Here is a 12,532-nt window from a genome sequence, read left to right on the forward strand (position 1 = left end):
TTTCACTGATTTATTTATTTATTTATTTATTTACTTGTTTGTTTTGCAAACTTTGATTACATGCCTTGGCAAAAAAATTCATGAAGAGGTGCAATTAAAGAACACATAAAAGGATAATCCAGCTCCCAGCATTAAATTATCCCATCAAACCCTAACAATTGAAAGCTGATCCAAAAAGCTTAGCTTGTACTTTTTGCTTAAATATAACTGGGTCAATCTTCAGCTGCCACAGTGAACATTTATTTTATTAAATGCTGGCTATGGCAATCAAAAACTACCTGGATGTTTGGTGACACTATGGGCTCCTTTAACGAAGGTGCGTTAGGGCCGTAACGCGCGGAATAGCGCGCTCTGAAATGCCGTGTGCACTAGCCGCTACCACCTCCTCTTGAGCAGGCAGTAGTTTTTCAGCTAGCGCGCACTATAACATGCGCTAATCCGATGCGTGCACTAAAAATGCTAGCGCACCTTCGTAAAAGGAGCCCTATCTATATGGTGACCAGTGCTGAATATCTGTGTAAAGCAGTTGGCACCAAAAAATCCAGATTTGGATAAGTTATTTGAATATTGCTATTATTTGGATACATTATGGTACAGTCCTGGCTTCACCCACTCTCTGCCCCAACACTCTGTGAGGAGGGCCATTTGCAATAAGATGTTTAAGTCCGACTTTGGACGTTTCCTGCCAGACATCCAAAAGTCGGAGAGGAGAAACATTCATTTTTGAAACCGCTAGACGTTCAAATTTTTTTTTTTTTTTTTTTTAATCACCTACTTAGACGTCTTGGCCGTTCGGATGTCCAACCTTAGGACGTCAAACTTTGTTTGCCATTTTCGACCATAAAAACATCCAAATTTAAAATGTCCAAATCCAGACCATTTGGACATGGAAGGGGCCAGCATTGTAATGGACTGGTCACACAGACATCCCAAGCAATGGGGCACCTAACATTACATTACATTACATTGGTGTCTTCTATCCCACCAATACCTTTCAGTTCTAGACGGTTTACAACAAGAAATTAGCCTGGGCATTCCCAGGGAGATTACAAGGTTGATAGCTATAGTATGCGTCGTGATCTGAGAGTGGTCGATACGGTTTGGTTGGATCATTTGATAAATTTCTTGAATAGTATGGTTTTCAGTTCTTTGCTGAATGTTTTGTAGTTGGGCGTCGTGGTCAGCAAATTTGAGAGGTGGTGATCTATTTTTGCTGCTTTGGTGGCTAGTAGACCGTCATATATTTTTTTGCTAAGAGAGCACTGCTGTGAACTTCAGATGTCCATTTCACCATAATCTCCTTATAATTTATGGAGAGCCCTGCAAAACTCTCCCAAAACCTACTATACCCACCTGTCTACCATTCCAATAACTCTTATGGCTGCATGTGGCACTTATATGGCAGTATAGTAGGGTTTTGGTAGACTCACATTTTCCACCATAAATGTCGTGATTAGAGTGTCTTATGGGCCTGAGTCCTCCTCTCTTTGGCTCACTAGCCCACGCATCAGGCTCCACTAGATTTCCTATACCAGGTACAGCTATTCTAGAGCCAGGTATGTACTCTTCCATTCACATCTTTGTGGGATGGGAGGGGGTTAGTGACCACTGGGGAATTATGTTTAAGGTTATTACTAAATCCCTCCAGTGGTCATCTGGTCAGTTTGAGAACCTGTCTGGCACTTAAACACTAGGATTTTCTATACCAGGTGCTGCTGTTCTAGAGCCAGGTATATGCTGTTTCATTCAGATCTTTGTGGGATGGGAGGGAGTTAGTGACCACTGGGGGAGTGTGGAGGGGTATAACTTAATCCCACCAGTGGTCATCTGATCAGTTTGGTACCTTTTTGGTGCTTAGACACTTTTAAAACAGTTTAATCACATTGCTGGAACAAAAATTCTCCTTTAATTTTTCTTTTATATTCTACACACAAAATAAAATTTAAAATATATATATATATAAACTAAAATTTGTGATGTAGTTGAGTGCTCAGTAACCAGTAAATTGTGCTCGAGGCCCCCCACCTACCTCGACTTCAGAAAACTACTCAAAACTCATTTATTCCACAGACAGAATCCCTAATCCCCCATCTTCCACTTCTCTCACCCTTTCCACCAATGATCTGAACTCTCCTCTTACTCCTTCTTTTTGTTCACTCCCAACCTGCTAACTCCATTGACTTGTACATTCCCGTCATACTTACCTCAATGACTTTGTTGCTTGTAAATCTGATTAATTGATGTGAACCGCCTAGAACTCCCTGGGTATGGTGGTATACAAAAATAAAATTATTATTATTATTATTATCTACCTCCTTAGTAGCTTGTGCCCTTTTCCTAACTGCTAAGGAAGACTGGCTACCGCAACCTCTCACAGACTCTCATAGCTGCAAATTAAACTTTTAAGCTGTCCTAAATTAGGCTACTTAGCTATGCAGGTACTGGCACTGAGTATTGCTGGCACCCACATAACCCTGGGCTCCTTCCTAATGCCACCCCTGGACCACCCCTGAACTGTCCACTTTTTTCGAGTCGGTCAGAGGTGTTATTCAGCAGCACTGTCTGCTTTAGTGCCTCTCAATATTGGGAAGGGGGAGAGGGGTAGGTGGTGGTAGGTTTCAGGTTTCAGGTTTATTAAAAATTTGATATATCACCTTATCAAATATCAAAGCAGTTTTACATAGTATAAAAAAAATTATAAAAAATACATTAAAAACAGATTTCAATACAATAACAATAACAGTCTGATGCACTGACAAACAATGACCTACTGATATGAGAGGTGACTGGGCTGAATTACAATATTTTGATAGAAAAAGATAGGGAAAGGGTACAAACAGATGGGAGGGGAAACAGGTAAATTATCTAAAAATACAAGGCTAATGGAAGGGAATAGACTTCCATTACCATCTTTAAAAGGACTATCCTACATCGTACGCATCTTTAAAAAGAAGGTGATTTAAGTGAGCAGGAGCATCACCTGCTCATTTAAATCACTTTGAATATCAACTGGTCTATTTCTGAATTATTTTTTTACCAAAAAGTTGATCTTCCCTAAAAAGAAATCACTTACATAAAACAATTAATGTATTTTATTTTTCAGTAATGCTTTTTTTTTTCCACTTAAATCAAAACCTTAGGTTATCTACACGACTAAAGTCCTATGCAGTGTGAAACAACAGACTAGGGATTGTGGCTGGCTGAGGTTGGGACAAATCTAGAGTTACCAGATGTCCAGATTTATCTGGACATGTCCTCTTTTTAGAGGACTGTCTGGGTGTCCGGATGGATTTTGCAAACCTGGCACTTCATTTTTTGGATGGTCCCAGCTTTGCCAGAGCTTGGGACCACATCTGGAGGGCCTCCGAGCATGCGCAGATGTGATATCATTACGTCAAATCTGTGTATGCTCAGAGGCCTTCCAGACATGGCCCCGAACTCCAGGAAGAAGTGGGGATGAGGTTTGTGTGGGGGCAGGGCTGGGCTGGGGGCAGAAAGGGGCGGGGCCACATGTCCTCTTTTTTTTCCCATCAAAAATATGGTAACCCTAGGCAAGTCACAGAAGTGACACACTTGAACCGAGGTAGAGAGGGAAGGTAGATGCCCCAGCTGACACAAAGAGCTATCTGAAGCAGGATTCAGTAAGGGACCTGCACTGCAGGCAGGACTTCACCAGTTGGATGTCACCAAAGGAGAAGCCCAAAGGGTTGTGCTTCTTTTTGTGATATTCATGCATATTTTCAGTGCTTCATGACTTTGCCAGCACAAAACACGTTAAAGCGTTTTGTGGCAATTTGCCTATATGTGCGCACTAACCTTAAAGTTTTCTATTTTTTGCAGGGGGTGTGTTATAGGTAGAGAGTGAATGCTCCCACATTATTCAGCTAGCATATTACGATTAGAATACACTAACCCCCCTAAGGTGCGCTAACCGATTAGCGTGCGGTTCGAATTAGCACACGCTAAACGCTAACGTGTCCATTGACTAACATGCATGTGTTAGCGATTAGCACGCATTAATCGGTTAGCGCACTTTAGTAAAAGAGGACCTAAGTCCCAGGATTCTACAAATGGCCTGCAAATTTCCACCCGCAAAATTGCACACTCAATCAACTAAATCGGCAAATAAGCCAATTAACACCAATAAATGGGCGCTACCATGAATTAGCATCAATTGGCAACAATTTGGACTTTCATGTGCATCTTGCTATGCACTATTCTATAAAGAGTAGTGTGCCAATCATAGTGTGCAACTCAAAAGGGGGTGGGGCATGGGTGGGTCAGGGCATTCACTAAAGATGTGCCCAGTATTATTGGATACCAGAGTTCTGTGCTCAAATTATGCATCAGGATTTACATCAGGTTTCAGTTGGTGTAAATCCTTGCTCCCAGTGTTTGCCGCAGAAATCAGCTCTAAGTGCCATTCTATAAACGGCGCTCAACAGCGAAGCGTTGGCTCTCTTTAGCATCATTTTTTGAGCACCATTTACCAGTCCTAACTGGATAACGAAGAGTTGCCACGGGAATCACCGACATGGGTAAGTGCTCCCACGTAACCAATGACAACATCAGCACACAACCTGCAAGAAAACTTAAAAAAAAAAAAAAAATATCCCCCTATAAGTGCCATGTTAAATATAGGCTTAGCACTCGGAAAAGTCCCAGGTTAATACACGTTAAGCCCAGATTTCATTGCGCTTTACTAAAAGGGACCCTTAGGTGGCTAGTTCACATTGCTTTAGTAAACTCTATGTTCTGTTAGGGTTGATTGTGTGAGGAAGATTTAGTGAAGATATGTTTGCTATTTTTAGCAGGTATAGAATGACTTTGTACTTTGTATTCTGTCAATTAAGGTCTATAAACTTGTCTGTTCGTGTCTAAGAACTGTATTCATGTGTGGCTTCGGTTTTCTGGAATTCACTGCCAAATATATTTCTTCTAGAAGGAGATTACCATAGGTTCTGGAAGCTTCTAAAGTCATGCTTCTAAGGGAATGCATTTAGCTGCTCAATTTGATATATATATATATATATATTTTTGCTGCTGCTCCGGAGAGTAAGATTTATTTATATTTTTAATTTAATTTGTAAAATACTTACTATGTTAGTTGATTATGTTTATTACTTCAGATTGCTTGTATTTGTTGTCTGCATGTACAGTATATCTCATGTTATGCTTAAGGGTTAGGTGAGTAAATAAATGCAGAGCCCTAAGGAATAGCACAGGTGACTATTTTGCCTGGAATGGGATAAAAGAAAGGGTGCATGTAGAATCAAATTAGAAATCCCTGTTATATATGTTAAAGTCAATAGCCTACAGCACTTCTATTCAATGAGCCACCATTCTTAGCACTCATAATTTCAGTGTAAATAAATGTATATGAGGCACCTTTACTTCATCAATCCATAGAGCAAATGGGTACAGGACAAAAGCAGTTCTACAAATGAATATTCAGCAAGATTTTAATTTAGGGCTCCTTTTACAAAGGTGCGCTAGCGGTTTTAGCGTGCACTTAGCACATGCTAAAATGCCCCACGTGCTAGTCGCTGCCGCCTCTTTTCAAGCAGGCGGTAATTTTTTAACTAGCGTGCGCTATAGCGCATGCTAATCTTGTGTGTGCGTTAAAAATGCTAGTGCACCTTCGTAAAAGGAACCCTTATTTTAACTTAATTTTGGTTACTTATATTTCACTTAAACCCCCCTTACCCCTCCGTTTACAAAACCACAATAGCGGTTTTTAGTGCAGGCTGGCACGCTGAATGCTCTGCACTGCTCCCTATGCTCATAGAAACATTATTACATTACATTAGGGACTTCTATTCCGCCTATACCTTACAGTTCAAGGCAGATTACAAAAGAGCTAACTGGACATTTCCAGTGAAGTTATAACAGTTTTTTTTTTTGTTTTGTTTTTGTTTTTTTTGGTTACAAGGGAGGAGAGGTAGCTGGATTAATTCCGGAAGAACTTGCAAATTGGATATTAAATTGACTGTACGTTACTGTGTGATATAACAAATAGATTACAGTTAGAGTACAAATAAGATTACGTTAATTTCAGGGATCTGAATACTTGGTTAGTGTTTTGGGGAGGAAAAGATTATTTATCAGGAGCAGCATAGAGCATTCAGCGTGCCATCCTGCGCTAAAAATCGTTATCACGGTTTCGTAAAAGAGGGGGTTAACCTTATTCATTTCAAGGTGGAATATAATTCAAATCACATAGCGATGAATAGTCAATATAAAATATACAGCTGAAAGCTACTCAATCACATAAAGATAAAAAATATGTGAAGATTATTCATTAAAGTACAATCAAATACAAATCCTTGTGATCCTGGACAAGTCACTTAATCCCCCATTATCCCAGGAACATTAGAAAGAGTGTGAGCCCACCGGGACAGATAGTGAAAAATGCTTGAGTGGTATATAAATATTAAAATAAATAAATAAAATATCATATTTGATTCAATCCTCAGCTCAGGCAAAGCAGCTGATATTCAGTTGGCAGCACTAAGCATTTTGTTGACTGCTGCATTGTTATACCCATATCCAGACTTTGGCATTAAATTTCCTGGTTTACGGAGCAGGATAGGACTTACTTTTATGTGGACTTAGTTATGTGGTTGCTTTGGCTGCTAAAGTGCTGAATATGAGGGTAGGCAGAGGAATTCCCTGTTAGGATCTTAAAAATAGTGATGCATAGTTTAAACTTGATCCTCGCGGTAGGGCTGTAAGTGTTCTGATTCCATAATCCATATACGAGTCTTACCGCTACATTTTGAACTAGTTGAAGACGTGTTAGTAACGTTTTAGAGCAGAGAACTAGTGTTGCATTACAGTATTTATTTATTTATTCAATTACAGTAGTCTAATCGAGATAGGATTAGGGATTGCACTAAGATTCGGAAGGCCTCTGTTTTAAAGTATTTTCTGATAGATCTTAGCTTTCTCATCACAAGGAAACACTGTTTTATTATTGATTGTACGTGGTTTTTCATGGATAGGTGGTTATCAATTTCTACTACCATGGTTCGGGAAAGTCTGCATTGTCTATTGTAATTCTTGGAGTGTAGCGTGGGTCAGTTGAGGGTCTTAGCCAAAGGAATTTGGTTTTATTTTTATTTAGTTTGAGGCAGTGGGATGAGATCCAGTTTTCTTTGATGTGGACACATTTCTTGACCGTGGTGAGGGTATTAACAAATGCAGCCATTACAGGTAGTATGATTGTTATATCATCCACATAGGTGAAAGGTTTTATTCGTGCAAGATCTAGGTCAGCTCCTAAGGATTGCATTAGGAGATTGTACACCGACGGTAAGAGTGGGGATCTTTGGAGGACCCCGCTGGGATGGTGCCAGCTATCAGACAGTTCACCATCCTTACATACAGCATAGTGCCGAGTAGTTAGGAAGCCTTGGAACCAGGAGAGGGCCGAGTCGCTGAATCTAAAATCACTAATGATCTTGAACATTTGATCAACGTCTATTAGTTCAAATTGGATTACTATTCCACTGTGACCCTTGCTTAGTAGTTCTTTGCCATATATTACTAGCACCGCAACTACTGTCTCAGTACAGTGATTTTTCCTGAATTCTGAATCTGAGTTGGGGGAGTGCCGCATCTCCTCTCCCAATGATGTCAATGGCGGACCCCGGGGAGAGGGTAGCCATCGAGGCGGCCATCAGGTGCAGCACAATCCTATCACCAGTGCTGAAATCGGGATCCTGCCCCCACCCCCCCACCCCCGGAGCAAAAGTCAGCAGGGACTCACAGTCAGCTCCAGATGGCAATCTCTGACTCCTCCAGCATCCCAAGGAAAGAAACTGTGGAAGGTAAGAGGCCTTCAACAGTTGGATCAAGGAAATAATAGTCAGACAGGAAGAAATAAATGTAGAAATATAAGTAAAAAAAATAAAACAACTAAGTCAATCAGAACAGATATGTTAGTAGTTAGGTAGTGTCTCCACAGGGTCCCCATGAAGGGCCCTTTTGGCGTAGCCCTTCAGCGTGGCCTGCCAGCGGTGCAGGTCCACCTGACAGGCAGCCCTTTAAAGAGCAGCTTAATCAAACTGGGAGGTAGTAAGTGGGACTTCAATTCAGCTGCAATCCTCAGGTGGAGAGAGGAGAGACAAACAGCTGACTCCTGCTCTTTCTGCTGGAATCTGGATGACCAATGGTGGCTTTCTTTTAAAGTTCCTTTTTCTGGAGCCATATAGTAACCCTAGTTATGAGCCTATCAAGTATTCTGCAGCAATGTACAGAAGCAAACAGTGGCTTTTGACATGCCCATATTGCAAGAATCTTTTTGCCAGGTCTGCGACAGCGTGGACGGATTTGTAGAGAGGATTTAAGATCAGCTTTTAAGATTTAACTGCCAGTTTTGTTGTCTTGGGGCCCCTATGAAATGGAGATCCAGGGCAATTTCCCTGTTTGTACACCTCTTAGCCCCTCTGTGAGAGAGGTGGATTGAGATAAGCTGGAAAGGGGTTTTCTGGGATTTCTTGATTATATAGAAATTAATATGTACAGTATCTCTTCCTACCTTCAATTCAGGAAATTACTAAAGACACATCTATTCTTACTGTAATTCAAGATATGAACTCTACAATAACTGATTCTTGACGTTACTGTTATGAATCCTTATTAATCTTATGTAAGCCGCAATGATTCTTACCGATATTTGCGAGATATAAGAAACAGTATGATATTGTATGCTTTATGCTTTTTTTTACAAAAATAATTCTCATTGCTATTTTTCATTGTCATTTGAATTCTACATTTGTTTTGTTAATGAAATATTGAATTCTAATTGCTTGGTTTGGGGTTTATTTGTAAACACCTTTGAGTAATCTTTTTAGTGGAAAGGTGGGGCAGAAACTAAAATGAAATAGAAACCTTTTCTGGCTTGAATTAATTTTACAATTACAAAAACTAGAGGTTTCTGTTTGCTCCATCTGTATGCGTGCTTCTTTCAGCTGATCATACTTTCAGCTTAGGTGGGGCCAAGAGTCCTTGCTGGGGCATGTCCAATGATGACTGGCAGAGACTACGACCTCAGTCTGCAGTGCAGATCAGCAGTTCCACGTGAAGCAGAGGAGTTTCAGGTGGTCACCTGAGGACAGGCTGCGACGGTCTGGAACATTCTGTAGAATGCACTACGTAACTTCTGAAATGTGTGTGGCAGAGAAATCAGTACAGGCAATAATCAAACACTAACTAATGATTTGGAATTTGAAACAAAACTGTTCTTTTCCTCTTAACCGTGGGCATTTTACATTGTTAATCTTACAAACTTTGATGACTGAAAAAGAACTAGAATACTGCACAAACACAGTTTATTGAGACAAAGGGGCATTAAAAAGTGACCAATGCTACACCCAGCGCAGGTCATTCCCACACACTGAGACCACTTTTACTATGGCAGTAAAATGGTCCCATTTACCATTAGTGGCCACACACTAATTTCTCCATTAGCGTGCGGCTATGAATGCACACCAGAGTCTTATACAGGGGCATCAATACCTCCTTTTTCCTACTGGCCATACCTCAATAACTACCCGGCTCTGTGTCGCGTCAAAGAGTGTTTTATTTCCTTTGAATAAAAGTTTACTGATTGGAAAAGTTATCTGTCTGCCCCCCTACTTTTGGTTGATTTGGTCCAGTTCTTGTGGAGGGGTGTTCCCTTTGCCTTTTTGGTTTTCTTTACCCTGTTATAGGGGTGATCATCACCACACCTCAAGTTTCAAGTTGATTAAGTATTTGATATCCTGCCTATCATTACATCTAGGCGGTTTCCACAAGAATAAAAATTGTTACAAACATAGAGGGATAGAAAAAAATCAAATTATGACATATAATCAATAGAAAAAAATTAAATAGAGACACAAAAGGGAGAAAGGGAATAAATACAACATTCAAATAAAAGGAAATAAAAAAAGACAAATGGGCTTACACAGTAAGGGAGGTGGGAGTGGTGAAGTACTGCACTACCTAAAAATAGAGAGTTCTTAAGGAGCAAAGGCATCCTTAAATAGAAAAGTCTTTAGTTTCGTCCTCCAAATTGCAGATAGCATGGCTTCTCATAAGGTGGCATTAGGTGCAACCACATTACTGGCAGCCATGACAGCTGGTACCATGAATGGTACCAACCTGTTCATCAGCTTTTCACAGTCAGCCATGTCTCTGGCTCACTGTCACATCCAGCTCACACCTCTTCTCACATTAGGCAGCTAGCTTGGGTTTTCTTAATGCGCTGCTGTGGGGAATATCTCTTTTATGGATTGCGTAGAGCTGCGTGCCTTTTAATAGCATTTTAGAAATAATAAAAAGCAGTGACAGTAGAAAATGTCCTGGGGAAAGATGATCGGCAGAAGGAATGATGCACAGAAGCAAAAGTGTATTTTTATTTAGATTCTTCTGATCGTAATGGATTGCAATTGCAATACATTTCAAATGGGATATGTACGTGGGATCTCTTAGAGAGAGGAAGAGATAATGGTTAATGCAGATGGGCAGACTGGATGGGCCATTAGGTCTTTATCTGCCATCATGTTTCTATTCAACCCAAAATACAATCAGGAGAACACAAAATTGAGACTAGCCCTCTCTTCTACAAAGCCGTGTGGTAACGGCCCCGAAGCCCATAGAGATTTAAAGGGCTTCGGGGCTGTTGCCGCACGGCTTTGTAGAAGAGGGAGTAGATTTCTTAAATGAAATAAATAAGGCACAAAAAAGAAATCTGTATATCCAGTGGCGTATCAAGGGGGGGCGGTCTGCCCCGGGTGCAAGGCCTGAGGGGGTGTTCAGCTGGCCACTTACCGGGGAATAGGCTGCCGCCGGGGAAAGGCTGCCATTGCCGTCATCAGAAAGAAGCCGGCACCGAATTCTCCCTCCCTGCTGCTTCTGTTCCCCGAGCCGAGCAACTCTAGCCGTCCGACGTCAATTCTGACGTTGGAGAGGACATTCTGGGCCAGCCAATCGCTGCCTGGCTGGCCCGGAACATCCTCTCTGATGTTAGAATTGACGTCGGGCAGCCAGAGTTGGTCGGCCCATGGGAAAAGAAGGAGGGCGAATTCGGCGCTGGCCTGTTTCCGATGGCCAGTGGCAGCCTTTCCCCGGCGGTGTTGGCAGCATGGTGGTGGTAGCGGCGGTGGCATGAGGGAGGGAAGGGAGGGAGAAAGAAAGAAAGGGGGGAGGGAGCCAGGGAGCCAGAAAGAAAGCAAGGGGGGGATAGGGAGCCAGAAAGAAAGAAAGGGGGCAGTGTGAAAGAAAAAAAAAATGGGGCATGGGGAAAGAGAGAGAAAGACAGACATAGAGAAAGAAAGGGGGCATGGAGACAGAAAGAAAGAAGGGGGCAGGGTGAAAGAAAGAAATGGGGCACGGAGAGAGAGAGAAAGACAGACATACAGAAAGAAAGGGGGCATGGAGAGAGAAAGAAAGAAGGGGACAGGATAAAAAAAGAAAAAGTTGGGCGAGGGAATGAAGTCTGGAGGAGAAGAAGCATACAGGAGGCTGAGAGAAGGGAAGAAATATTGGATGCACAGTCACAAGAATAAAGTGCAACCAGAGACTGATGAAATTACTAAACAAAGGTAGGAAAAATGATTTTATTTTCAATTTAGTGATCAAAATGTGTCCATTTTGAGAATTTATATATGCTGTCTATATTCTGCACTATGGGCCCCTTTTACTAAACTGTACTAGCAGTTTTTAGCGCAGGGAGTGTCAAGAGCAGCGTGGGGCATTCAGCGCAGCTCCCTGTGCTAAAAAACGCTATCGTGGTTTAATAAAAAGGGAGGGGGTATATTTGTCTATTTTTGTATAGTTGTTACTGAGGTGACATTGCATAAAGTCATCTGCCTTGACCTCTTTGAAAACCCTCGGAATATAAATGATAATTAACATTTTCTCTGCGTACAATGTTCTTTTTTGTTTTTAAAATTTTATTGTTGGTAGATCATTTTGACTTGGCCACGAATGTAACGGGGAGGGAGGGAGGGGAGCTGCTGAAAGACATCTAGTAATCCTTGCAGGCTTGACTGCAGGGAATTATTTTTGTAAAATCATGTTTTGTTATGTGACTGGCATTATTTAGACTTTAATTTCTATGAATGAATAGAATGAAAATGATATAAAATTACTTTCTTGTTTTTATGTGCGTGCGCTGAAGGAAAGTGGAGAAAGAGTGGGCTGAGGACGCTGAAGGGAAATGGGGAAGAGAGAGTGGGGAGACGCTGATTTATAAATTGACAATTGTACAGAATATTGTTTCTTTTTATACTTTAATATAATAAGTTCAATATAAAACAATTCAAGGCTTGTGTGGATGGAATCAGGTGGTTTGTGGGGATGAGGACCGAGCTTACGGGGATTAGTCCAATAAAATGGTATTTTCATATTTCTCATTATTTGTTTTATTTTTATTTGTTAATTTGTAAAGTGGTGATTGTTATGTATCAGTTTTTCAAATTTGCATCTACTGTCTTTATATTTTGCACAGTATTAGAGGACATGTATTACTGTTTTTGTGGTG

The sequence above is a fragment of the Geotrypetes seraphini genome, chromosome 2 (genome assembly GCF_902459505.1).
Source record: "Geotrypetes seraphini chromosome 2, aGeoSer1.1, whole genome shotgun sequence".
Taxonomy (NCBI): domain Eukaryota; kingdom Metazoa; phylum Chordata; class Amphibia; order Gymnophiona; family Dermophiidae; genus Geotrypetes; species Geotrypetes seraphini.